The sequence below is a fragment of the Stomoxys calcitrans genome, chromosome 3 (genome assembly GCF_963082655.1).
Source record: "Stomoxys calcitrans chromosome 3, idStoCalc2.1, whole genome shotgun sequence".
NCBI classification, from domain to species: Eukaryota; Metazoa; Arthropoda; class Insecta; order Diptera; family Muscidae; genus Stomoxys; species Stomoxys calcitrans.
The window spans coordinates 85,001,092-85,015,339 of NC_081554.1; the positions used below are offsets into that span (position 1 = coordinate 85,001,092).

A 14,248-nucleotide genomic window follows, 5' to 3' on the forward strand; every position below is an offset into this window, starting at 1 on the left:
AAAAAAGCACCCTTTATTTGGATATAGCTGCCAAAAATGAACAGTGACCACTCAATGTCCATGCCGTATTTGAGTGCATAAGTTATCCAATTTTCACCGGATTGTGACGAAAGGGGGTTTACATATATACCCGAGGTGGAGGGTATCCGTACTTCCGCCCGGCCGAACTTAATGCTTGTTTTACTTGTCTTTTTACTAAGTTTTATTCGCGTATTTTTCGCTAATCCAAATTTCAAAAGATTACCTCTTTCCGTTACTTGGGTATTGTTCTATCCATTTGTCGTTAATGGGATAAGTCCCTTTAACATAGGCCTGTTGTCTGTACTTCAGCAACTCTCTCATTATCCTCCTTTTAGCCATAGTGACCACTAAACACTCAAAAGAATTTAGCAGAATTGAAACTTGCTTGCCTAGTTTGGATACGAATACTGATCTTGCCTTTGACGTATATATAAAACTTGATTTGATCTGAATATGGCGGACAGATGGGGCGCTAGATAACCAGCCTCTTTTTGAAGTGATTCCTTTAGACCCTGGATACTGAAATATTTATATTGGTAAGAATTTCAGCCTTTTACAATTTCTCCATTAGATTTAAAAGTGTGCCTTAAACTTTATTTAAAGAAATTTCTCTTCATTTTGCACATATTTGCACTACTAATACCCTTAATCCTCTTTAACAGGGAAATGGTCTAGACAAATTTATTTGATGGCAAATAATAAATTGCATTTTATGTCTTCTCTTGTTGCCTAATAATACAATTATACTAATGTCATTGCATTAAGTTGGCCCCACATTCAACCAATCCCAGAGATATACATCTGTACATAAGGATAAACGAAAATTGGTTGAAGATAGAAAACAAAAGCTAGCATAACAGAATTGACAATTCATGAGAAACTTTGTGGGCGACCCATAGATGGAATCCCAATACCAACTACAATCACCGCAAATGCTAATTAAAAACATTTCCAGACAGAGTTTGGCTAGTTCTCCATCAGTCCTTCGAATGGGGAATATAAATGTAAGAAATGTTGTGAAAGGATACATCATTACCAATTAATACAACATATATTAGTGGGGTAAGCTAGCAAAATTCGTTTCGGCAAAGTTTTACAAACTTTTAATAATGGGTTATTGAATAAAACAAGTAATTATAGTATGTTTGGAAAAAACCTTCACTAGGTAATAAAAACGCTTTTTATGGGCCCAAGACTTTAAACGGCAATTCGATCTACATGACACTTTTATCTAATCAGGGCCGATCTGAAACATATTTGTCCAGGATGACGAAGAATCTAACAGATCTTTGAAACTGTAGTAAATTTATGCCACCATCTACGCCAGTGTGTACGTTTTGTCATCGAAGGATTCTTCTATTTTATGCAGAATCCTTCGATGCCAAAACTTACGCACTGGGGGTATGCATTGAAGCCCCCTCGATGTCAATGCATACCGCCAGTGTATAAGAATTGGCATCGAAGAATTCTACATAACATTGAAGATTCTTCGATGACAAAACGTACACATTGGCGGTATGAATTGACATCGAGGAAGCTTTCTACAATGTGCGGACCGACACACTGATCCAATCCTTAGACCAGCACCGGGTGGACCTGGTCCTTAGAGACTGAATAAACCATATGCTAAGGAATAGGTGGATAAATTGTGAGTCCCATGACATAAATATAAGGAAGAAAGTGGCACAAGGCACACCCCAGGGGACATTTTATCGCCACTCCTATGGGTGACCACCATAAATGACCTATTACGGATGCTGACTGAGGAGGAATTTGAACCCGTCTGCTACGCAGATGATGTTATAATACTTCTAAAGGGTAAGGAACCGAACGAGCTATGCAAAAGGGCCGAAAGGGTCTTGCACATGGCATATGACTGGGCTAGACCCAGAGGTCTCAATGTTAACCCAGAGAAGACTGAAATATGCCTGTTCACGAGGAGGACAAAGGAGGGCCAATATAACGCACCACATTTCCTCAATAAGACGATTTCGATATCTGACAAGGTCAAATACTTAGGTGTGATCTTGGACAGGAAACTGAATTGAAAGTGTCACATTCAGGAGCGTACTGAGAAGGTTCACAGATGTTGGGCACTATATAGACTCAAAATGGGGCCTGAATCCGAGGATAGTCCATTGGCTCTACAGGAGCGTTATTAGACCAATACTTACTTAAGCCTCAGTAGTTTGGTGGACGGCTATGGAGAAAAAGTGCAACGTTAGAATAGATGGATAAATTGTGTGTCCCATGACATAAATATAAGGGAGAAAGTGGTACAAGGCACGCCCCAGGGGGCATTTTATCGCCACTCCTATGGATGACCACCATAAATGACCTATTACGGATGCTGGCTGAGGAGGGATTTGATTTAATACTTCTAATGGGTTAGGATCCGAACGAGCTAAGCAGAAGGGCCGAAAGGGTCTTGCATATGGCATATGACTGAGCTAGATCCAGAGGTCTCAATGTTAACCCAGCGAAGACTGAAATATACCTGTTCACGAGGAAGACGAAGGTGGGCCAATTTAACGCACCACGTTTCCTCAATAAGACGATTTCGATATCTGAAAAGGTCAAATACTTAGGTGTGATCTTGGACAGGAAACTGAATTGGAAGTGTCACATTTAGGAGCATACTGAGAAAGCTCTCAGATGTTGGGCACTATGTAGACGAGCCCCAGGCTTGGAATGGGGCCTGAATCCTAGGATAGTCCACTGGCTCTACAGGAGCATGATTAGACCAATTCTTACTTACGCCTCAGTAGTTTGTGGACTGCTATGAAGAAAAAGTGCAACATAAGGACAATACAACACGTTCATGCTGTCTTGGCATAGACGGAACGATGAGGACAACGCCCACTAGAGCACTGGAGACTTTTCTAAATATCCGACCCATTGACATACAGATTAAGTGTGAGGCAGCCACTTCCGCTATGAGACTTAAGGCGATGGGAGAATGGATTGAGGATGGGAGCAGCTCATATTATCGCGGTATAATCGAGGCGATGATAGGAAACCTGAAAGGAAGGGAAGAGGTTTCCGATCGGATACCTGAGATGAAGCTTGAAGTCGAGTGCGAGGCACTGCAGCCATCGGCACAGTCTTGGATTGAAGGAGTCCTAGTATTGCCATCTGGCAGATCACGTTGCACGGATGGATCAAAGCTAGAGGACAGAGAGGGCCTGGGGGTTTACATTGAGAACCCAGGCACTAAAATCTGTTGTAGACTGTCTGACCATAATACGGTCCTGCAGGCTGAGATCCGGGCGAACACTGAATGCTTGAAGTGGTGTGGTGCTAACGCGAGGACGTCGAGTAGGAACATCTTTACTGACAGTAAAATTGCCATAAGGGCAATAACAGCCAGGAAGGTAGGGTCACGAACAGTCTTGCAGTGTAGGAAGGAGATTAACGCCTTCTATGAGGATGCGAAAATTCGCATTGTTTGGGTGCCGGGCCATAACGGAGTAAGGGGAAATGAAAGGGCAGACGATTTGGCGGTGAAGGTCAGAGGACTGCCGTCAATAAATTTGGTTAACCCGAAGTCTTTCGGGTCGACGCATTCCAAGTTAAGGGAGTGGGCGACGTATGCGCATGCAACATTTTGGAACAGCGAAACGGTCGGTAGGACGGCGAAGATTCTATGAGGGGATCCAGGTCATGAGAAGACGAGGGTATTACTGAAAGGAAGCAAGAAGGAGGTCAGTATAGCTATTGGTATCCTAACGGGACATATAGGACTACGAGCTCACTTATGTAAAATCGGTGCGGCAAGTGATAGCATGTGTAGGGCATGCGGGGTAGATGATGAAACGTTGGAGCATTTCCTTTTTCAATGCCCGGCTTTCGCTTCTAACAGATACCGGTACTTAGGTGGAGACACAATATCAGACATGAACCAACTTAGGGGAGTGATATTGAAAACAATTAAGGATTTTGTAAGTAGCACGGAATTCCTAACTTAAATTTTTTTTTACAGGTTATAGTTTTTAGAGCGCACAACAAGCCGATTACTGGCTTAGGTGTATGCCCATGGTGGCATGGGGCGGATTATTATCTGCACCCTCTTTTCAATATACGATTTGCCCCATCTACACCAACTATGTTGTGTTCTTAAAAGGGTTCCTTAAAACTGAAACTGAAGTTGTTTTTTGCTTACTTTATAAGCTTTTCAATGTTCCTCAATTTTCATTTGAGTTTTCCTAATTCCAACAGCCAATACACACACTCAAAACATGTGTCTATATTTTATTATTCTCATTTGAAGTTCTACGTAGATGTACGTAGGAATTAAATAAGAACCACTACATGCATATGGTTTAACTAAAACCAATACGACCAAATCCATTTGTACGGAGTAAAGAATTGAACTTTGGCTTTATTTACACAACGAGGATTTTTATTTTGTATTCGTTTGCATACATCCGGATCCCATCATCATTTTTAATTTGACAGCTACTGCTGTGTGGTGTGGATCTGTGGTGTTGGTAACGAAGCACAACATACATCTATGTTTTGATGCCTGCTTCATTGGATAGGGGAAGGAATAAGCAATGTGCAATAGCAGTTTCATATGTATATCTGTGGCAGATATATATCGAAACCAAAATTCTTTGGTTTTGTGCTTAGTAAATTTCATGAAAATTATGTTTTATGATAATTATAAAGAAATTTTTGCTAATTAGTTGATACAAATGCAAATTTGCGTTTGAATATTCCATTTAGGAACAGGGGCAAACTTCTAACATATCAATGAGTGCTGCTCAATCCAATCTTAAGCTTATTTACAGGGGGTCTAGTTTTAATAGCCGAGTCAGAACGGCGTGGCGCAGTGCGATCCCTATTTGAAGACAAGTTTTTACATGGCAGCGTACTTCGTATATGACGTCAGTTTGGAGGGGATAACCACCGCCGACAATTTTTTTCTGATGTTCTTGCCAGTTTTCGAACCAAGGGGTTCAGCGTCACAGGTAGATATTCTAACCTCTGCTCTACGGTGGCCTCCTAATTGATTAGTTGATAACAACATAAACAAGTAAAAAGGCGTTAAGTTCGGCCGGACTGAACTTTTGATACCCACCACCTCATCATCTGCTGAAAAATACGTAATTTTTACCCCCATACCATCTTTATCGAAATATGGTCCGATGCGGACCATATTCGTCACGGATATTGAGAGGTCTAAAAAGTAAAAGTCACATTGTTCAACAACAATATAATATTGGTCTTTTTGGTAGCCATATCCAAATATAGACCGATCTGAACCATATAGGACACGGATGTCGAAAATCCTAACATAAGTCACTGTGTCAAATTTCAGCGAAATCGGATTATAAATGTGCCTTTTATGGGGCCAAGACTTCAAATCGAGAGATCGGTCTATATCCAAATCTGAACCAATCTGAGCCAAAATGCAGAAAGTTGTCGAAGGACCAAACATAACTCACTGTCCCAAATTTCGTCGAGATCGGATAATACATGCTCCTTTTATAGACCCAAAACCTTACATCGAGAGATCGCTCTATATGGCAGCTATATACAAATCTAGACCGATATAGACCAAATTAAAGAAGGATGTCGAAGGGCTTAACACAACTCATTGTCCCAAATTTCAGCAAAATCGGACAATAAATGCGCATTTTATGATCCCCAGACCTTAATTCGAGAGATCGGCCTATATGGTAGCTATATCCAAATCTGGGACGATCTGGGCCAAATTGAAGAAGGACGTCGAAGAGTCTAACGCAACCCACTGTCCCAAATTTCAGTAAAATCGGATAATAAATGTGGCTTTAATGGGCCTAAGACCCTAAATCGGAGGATCGGTCTATATGGCAGCTATATCCAAATCTGGACTGATCTGGGCCAAATTGACGAAGGATATTGGGGGGCCTAACACAACTCTTTGTCCCAAGTTTCAGTAAAATCGGATAATAAATGTGGCTTTAATGTGCCTAAGACCCCAAATCGGAGGATCCGTCTATATGGCAGTTATATCCAAATCTGGACCGATCTGGGCCAAATTGACGAAGGATATTGGTGGGCCTAACACAACTCTTTTTTCCAAGTTTCAGCCAAATCGGGTAATAAACGTGGTTTTTATGGGCCTAAGACCCTAAATCGGCGGATCGGTCTACATGGAGGGTATATCAAGATATAGTCCGATATAGTTCATCTTCTAACTTTACCTGCTTATGGACAAAAAAAGAGTCTGTGCAAAGTTTCAGCTCAATATCTTTATTTTTAAGGACTGTAGCGTGATTTTAACAGACAGACGGACGGACATGGCTAGTAAAACTCACCTTGCTCAATTTTGTAGAACAAAATATTGGTATTTTTCGTAGCCATAGCCAAACATAGACTGATCTGAACCATATACGACACGGATATCGAAAAGCCTAACATAATTCACTGTGTCAATTTTGAGCGGAATCGGAATATGAAGGTGCTTTTATGAGTCAGCTTTATCCAAATCTGGACTGATCTGGGTCAAAAATGCAGAAAGTTGTCGAAGAGCCCAACGCTACTCACTGTCCTATATTTCTGCGAAATCGGACAAAAAATGTGTCATTTATGGGCCCAAAACCTTATATCGAGAGATCGGTCTATATGGCAGCTATATCCAAATCTTTACCGATCTGGGCCACATTAAAGAAGGATGTCGAAGGGCCTATCACAACTAACTGTTCTAAATTTCGGCGAAATCGGACAATAAATGGTTGCCCAAAAAGTAATTGCGGATTTTTCATATAGCCGGCGACAAATTTTTTCACAGCTTGTGACTCTGTAATGGCATTCTTTCTTCTGTCAGTTATCAGCTGTTCCTTTTAGCTTGCTTTTATTTTGTTTACATTTGTTTGTTTGGCGTCAATTTTAATATGGAGCCCACAAAGGAACATTTTCGTCATATTTTACTTTATTATTTCCGTAAAGGAAAAAACGCGGAGCAGGTTGCTAAAAAGTTACGAGATGTGTATGGTGATAAAGCCTTAAAAGGAAGACAGTGTCAAAATTGGTTTCGCAAATTCCGTTCTGGAGATTTTTCACTTAAAGATGAGCCACGTTCAGGTCGGCCAAATGAAGTTGATGATGACCAAATCAAAGCATTAATCGAATTGGATCGTCATGTAACTGAGCGTGAGATAGGAGAGAAGTTAAATATACCAAAATCAACCGTTCATTATCACACAAAAAGTCTTGGACTGGTGAAAAAGCTTGATATATAGGTACCACATGTATGAAAAGAAATTCATTTAACAAACCGAATCAACGCTTGTGCACCTATATGCACCTTAAGCGCAATGAAATCCGTTTTTAAAACGAATCATAACTGGAGATGAAAAATTGATTGTTTACAACAACGTTAGTCGAAAACGATCATGGTCCAAGCATGGTGAACCAGCTCAAACCACTTCAAAGGCTGATATCCACCAAAAGAAGGTTATGCTATCTGTTTGGTGGGATTGGAAGGGTGTGGTATATTTTGAGCTGCTTCCAAGGAACCAAACGATTAATTCGGATGTTTACTGTCAACAATTGGACAAATTGAATACAGCCATCAAGGAGAAGCGACCAGAATTGGTCAATCGTAAAGGTGTCATATTCCGCCAGGACAACGCTAGACCGCACACATCTTTAGTCACTCGCCAAAAACTGAGTGAGCTTGGCTGGGAACTTTTGATGCATCCACCATATAGCCCTGACCTTGCACCATCAGACTACCATTTATTTGGATCTTTGCAGAACTCCTTAAATGGTAAAACTTTCGGCAATGATGAGGCTATAAAATCGCACTTGGTTCAGTTTTTTGCAGATAAAGGCCAGAAGTTCTATGAGCGTGGAATACTAAATTTGCCAGGAAGATGGCAAAAGGTTATCGAACAAAATGGCACTTACATATTTGATTAAAGTTCATTCTAAGTTTTATTAAAAATGCATTTACTTTCTTTTAAAAAATCCGCAATTACTTTTTGGGCAACCAATATATGGCAGCTATATCCAAATTTAGAAAGATCTGTGTCATATTGCAGAAATATGTCGACGGGTTTAACTTAACTCTCTGCCACAAATTTCGGTTACATCGGACAATAAATGCGCCTTTTATGAGCCCAAAACTTTAAATCGTGAGATCGGTTTATATGGCAGCTATATCCAAATCTGGACCGATCTGAGGCAAATTAAAGAAGGATGTCGAAGGGCCTATCACGACTAACTGTCGTAAATTTCGTCGAAATCGGATAATAAATGTGTCTTTTATGGCCCCAAAACCTAAAACTGAGAAATCGGTCTATATGGGAGCTATATCCAAATCTGAACCGATTTCTATGAAATTCATCAGTAATATCGGGAGTTATAAGAAAATCCTTCCTGCCAAATTTCGAGAGAATCGGTTGACAAATGACCATTTTATTGCTGTATTGCTGCAAACCGGACGAACATATATATGGGAGCTATATCTAAATCTGAACCGATTTTTTCCAATTTCAATAGGCTTCGTGTCTAGGCCAAAAAACATGTCTGTACCAAATTTTAAGACAATCGGATGGAAATTGTGATCTGTAGTTTGTACACAAATTGACACGGACACACAGACGGACAGACCGACAGGCAGACGGACATGGATAAATCGAATCAGAAAGTGATTCTGAGTCGATCGGAATACCTATCAATGGGTCTATCTCTCTCTTTCTTTTGGGTGTTACAAACAAATGTTCTAAGTTATACTACAGTAGTAGTGTAGGGTATAAAAAGTAAGCCACATTACGTTTGGGCTTGACTATGGTTGGCCCCCCCGAAAGTCTCGAACTTCGGGATATTAGCTTCACATTATGTAGTTAAATATCTCCATATTCAAAGAGAAATCCATCTTCGAAAAAACATTAGTTTGCCATCTATGGCGAAGCATTTTAATAACTTCCACTTTAAATATTTTCATTTTAGCATTCTTCTACAAGGGTCATTGACCGCAGCCATTTCTAGTGCTGATCAAGACACTTAATCCATAGTGTCTGTTATAAATTCCCCGCCCAATAATAGAACACAAGGACATTAAATGCAATTAAAAAGTCTTTGTTTTCGGCTCTGTGCTGCAAATCTGAATTACAACAGATAGCACATACCCTTGAACGGAATTATACATGGCTCTCAATTGTTTGTGTTTGCACGAGACTGGAGTAGTTTTTTTTTTTTTTTTTGCCAATTCCAATAGTAAAAGGCATTAATCTGGGCATCGGACAATGAGGCAAATCTCTTTTGGGCGATTTGCATAAAATTACGAAAATTTTTGGCACAAAAAATTGTCTCATTACGCCCAAAAAGGCTTCGTGAAGAGCCAAAAAATAAAACAAAACGGTGATTTGGCTTACAAACATGAGGTGGTCTTAGGAATGAGTAGTCATGGTTCAGGGTATTATGACTGGATGTTATATTTATACCCTAAACCACTGCTACATGCAAAAGTAAGAGAGATGGACTCATTAATAAGTATAGGGATCAACCAAGAATCACTTTTTGAATCGCTATGGATGGAGGATGACCGTCTGTCTCTGAAGGATGACCGTCTGTCTGTTCGTCTGTCCATGTATATTTGTATGCAAAGTACAGATCGCAATTTTCATCCGATAGTCTTCGGATTTGGTACTATCATCTTTCTTGGCCTAGAGACGACGTTGCCAATTGAAATTGGAAGATCTCGGTTCGGGTATGTTTGTCCGATCGTCGTTTGTGACCAGATTCTCATGAACTTTTGCACGCAATGTTTTCTTATGACTCTCGACATTGTTGTTGAATGTACTCGAAATCGGTTCTGATTTGACTTCTTCATATGTATCGCCCGATTTGCACTTCTAGAGCCTTTGCAGGGGCATTTGACAACCGATCTTCTCCAATTTTTGTATAATGATTGCTTCTATGGATCCTACTATATGTTAGATTTTGATTGAAATCCTTCATATCAAATTAAACCGGCAACTTTAGTTCTGACTTCTTCCAACATTACAACTTTTGGTAATTAATTACTGGCCTGTAATCAAGTTACCTTTGCAGTTAGTATAACAAGTTTATTGGTTTGGGAAACAATTTCCCAATTTCCAATCCTAATACCATATATGACAAACCTTGGCAGAGCCGTGCACATAGTTTGTGGCATTTTGAAGAGTAGTAGGGGGGAGGGGGTCGAGGAAGCCTTTATCACTGTGAAGAATTAACTCTGGATTTTATATGAAAGGAACACATGACCACATACTGCATGTGGAAATGCGAAATGCAAAAGGAACACCACACGATGTGATTGTTGTTGGCGAACACCGAGCATCGTAGTTAGTTAATATCTGACATTAAAGAATTCAAACAAAAGCAGAGTTGCCAACTAATTGTTACACCCAGCTGCCTTGCATCAACTCCAAGGGGGGTAAGTTGCCGATAATAGAGTCTATGTTGATGATGTTGGCCAATGCTGTTGTTGTCATCGTTGCTGGTGATGAAGGCGGCAATGATGACAATGATGACAGCACTCACATACTATTCCAACTATTCTAGCTGATGGCCATGATGCTCAATGGCCTGACACAAACTGCATGATTCCTCTATGGCCATTAATGAGATTTTAAGCCAAAGCAAACCACCATACAAACATTTGCCAACTCCAAAAACCCAAAGTCACACAAACAGTCAACATTTACAAAAGTACACAACGTCACATATTTAATGTGTCCTGGCACAAAGCAAACTAAATTGCAACGACGGGGATTCGTAATAAAGGGAATTCATATGGATGACTGAGTGCGGGAAACTACACGCCATTTGTATGTGTATTTTATGACCAAGGGGATGACGATTGGATGTGCAGCCCCCAAATAGGGGGCGTCTCCAAACTAAAAGATGACACCGACCACCGAAATTATCATATACTCATTACTTTTAAATGAGTTGCAAGCCAAAATTTTTCGGGAACTGCGTCCTGTGCTGCTGAAATTCCAAGAACAAAGAAAGCAAAGCACATTCAACTTTATCACCGCCACAAACAAATGAAGCAGAATGACATAGAGGTCGCGGGCACTGCATTCACATTCATTTTATTCAAAAAAAAAAACAAAATTTATGCATTGCAAGAGATCAGAGTCATAGTATCAAAGGACACATCGCATTCTTTCACCACTTCTGTGGTTGACTACTTTGAAATGGCATATAACTTCGGCAGACCGAGCGGACTAAAAGTCAATCCTGAGAAAACAGGGATCTGCCACTATAAAGACGAAGATAGTTTAATACGATGACAAATGATTTTTTTATACCCTCCACCATTGCATGGGGGTATACTAATTTCGTCATTCTGCTTGTAACACTTCGAAATATGCGTCTCCCATAAAGTATATATATTCTTGATCGTTATATCGTTTTGAGTCGATCTAGCCATGTCCTTCCGTCTGTCCGCCTGTCCGTCCGTCCGTCTGTCTGTCGAAAGCACGCTAACTTTTGAAGGAGTAAATCTAGCCGCTTGAAATTTTGCACAAATACTTTTTATTAGTGTTGGTCGGTTGGGTCTTGACTTCTTGAGCCTCTAGAGGGCACAATTCTCTACCAATTTTTCTTAAATTTTGCACGTATTGTTTTGGTGTCACTTCCAACAACTGTGTTCATTATGCTTCAAATCGGTCCATGTTTTGATATAGCTGCCATATAATCAAATCTTTGATCTTGACTTCTTAAGCCAATAGAGCGCGCGATTCTCATCCGATTTGGATGAAATTTTGCATGAGGTGTTTTGTTATGACTTCCAATATCAAGGTCCGGCATTCATTTATGGTCCGAATCGGACTATAACTTGATATAGCTCCGATAGCATAACGGTTCTTATTCAATATTCTTTGTTTGCCTAAAAGAAATACCGCGGCAAGAGCTCGACAAATGCGATTCATGGTGGAGGGTATATAAGATACGGCCCGGCCGAACTTAGCACGCTCTTATTTATTTTTTGTTAGAAAGGTTTCAATATCGGACAATTGGAGATAATCTGGTATAGGAATCTGAATTGGACGTACACTTTTATACATACGGAGAAGTCTCATAGATCTTGATCACTATGCAGAGGAGATATAGGCTCGAAATGGGAACTGTATTTCAAGATGGTCAACTAGCTCTACAAAAATGTGGTCAGGCCGAACCTGACCAGCACTTCGGTAGTATGAGAGACCCCAATGAAGAGAGTGACATGTTGAAACATTGCAGCGGTTTCAATGGACATGTTGTAATGAGAACCACGTCGACTACGACGCATTGACGATTGTGAACATCAGGCACAGAAACATACAGAGGCAGTAAAGCCAAAAGGGAAATTGATTGAAGATAGGCAGATCGCACGATCTTCAGATAATCAATATGACCAAAGGTGCATAAGCTGGCAACTGAACTTACACATTCTGATTTGATTTAGCTATGATTAAACAAGTAAAAGCGTGCTAAGTTCGGCCGGGCCGAAATGCGTTCCTCCACCATGGAACGCATTTATCGAGTTCTTTTCCCGGTATCTCTTTTTAGGCAAACATTTGAGCAAAGGAAAGAATTACTATAATATTGGAGCTATAATATAGAGTCATTTTCCGATTCAGACCATAATAGAATTGAATGTTGGAGACCATAATAGAAGTCGTTGTGTAAAATTTAAGCCAATTTGAATAAAAATTGCGTCTTTAAGGGTCTCAAGTAGTAAAATAGGGAGATCGGTTTATATGGGACCTGTATCAGGCTATAAACAGATTCAGACCATAGTTGACGCGTATGTCGAAGTTCATGATAAAAGTACTTTTATAAAATTTCAGATGGGCTATATCGGTCTATATCTTGATATAGCCCCCATATAGACCGATCCGCCGATTTCAGGTCTTAGGCCCATAAAAGCCACATTTATTAACCGTTTTTGCTGAAATTTGGGACCGTGAGTTGTGCTAGGCCCCCCGACATTCTTCGTCAATTTGGCTCAGATCGGTCTACATTTGGAAATAGCTGCCATAAAGACTGATTCTCCGATTTAGGGTTTTAGGCCCACAAAAGCCACATTAATCCGATTTTGATGAAATTTGGGACAGTGAATTGTGTAACGCCCATCGACATCCTTCGTCAATTTGGCTCAGATCGGTCCAGATTTGGATATAGCTGCCATATAGACCGATCCTCCGATTTATGGTGATAGGACCATAAAAGCCACATTTATTATCCGATTTTGCTGAAATTTAGGACAGTGAGTTGTGTTAGACCCTTCGACTTCGTTCGTTAAATTGGCCCAGATCGGTTCAGATTTGGATATAGCTGCCATATAGAACGTTTTCTTGATTTATGGTTTTGGGCCCATAAAATGCTCATTTATTGTCCGATGTCGCCGAAATTTGGGAAAGTGAGTTAGGTTACGCCCCTTGACATACTTCTGCAATATCGCACAGATAGGTCCAGATTTGGATATAGCTGCCATATAGACCGATATCTAGGTTTTAGGTTTTGGGGCCATAAAAGACGCATTTATTGTCCGATATCGCTGAAATTTGAGACAGTGAGTTTGGTTGGGCTCTTCGACGTCCTTCTTCAATTTTGTCCAGATCGGTCCAGATTTGAATATAGCTGCCATATCCGATCTTTCGATTTAAGGTTTTGGGCCCATAAAAGAGGCATTTATTGTCCGATTTCGCCGGAATTTGGGACAGTGGTTTGTGTTATGCTCTTCGACATTTTTATGCAACTTGGCCCAAATCGGTCCAGATTTGGATATAGCTGCCATATAGGCCGATATCTCGATTTAAAGTATTGGCCCCATAAAAGGTTCATTTATAATCCGATTTCACTGAAATTTGACACAGTGACTTATGTTAGGCTTTTCGACATCCGTGTCGTATATAGTTCAGATCGGATTATTTTAAGATATAGCTAGTGCACTTATTAGTATTTGGTCCAAATCGGAACCCATTTTGGTATAACTGATATGGGACATAAGGTATGAAATTTTCACCGAATTTTGATGAAAGGTGGTTTACATATATACCCGAGGTGGTGGGTATCCAAAGTTCGGCCCGGCCGAACTTAACGCTTTTTTACTTGTTTACAAACCTTTTAAAAACCCCCTTCTAATAAGAAAATATAAAAACAAGTAAAATCGTGCTAATTTCGGCTGGGCTGAATCTTGGGAACCTACCACAATTCTATATACCAAACTTCTGCCAAACCAGCAAAAAGTAAAGCT

General features: G+C 40.2%; 1 protein-coding gene across 1 annotated transcript in view; it reads right to left on the reverse strand.

The window, feature by feature from the left end:
- LOC106090476 (putative uncharacterized protein DDB_G0277255) overlaps window positions 1–14,248 on the reverse strand; it is a 541,420-nt gene that overhangs the window by 435,472 nt on the left and 91,700 nt on the right. The gene's annotated exons all lie outside the window — the stretch shown is intronic.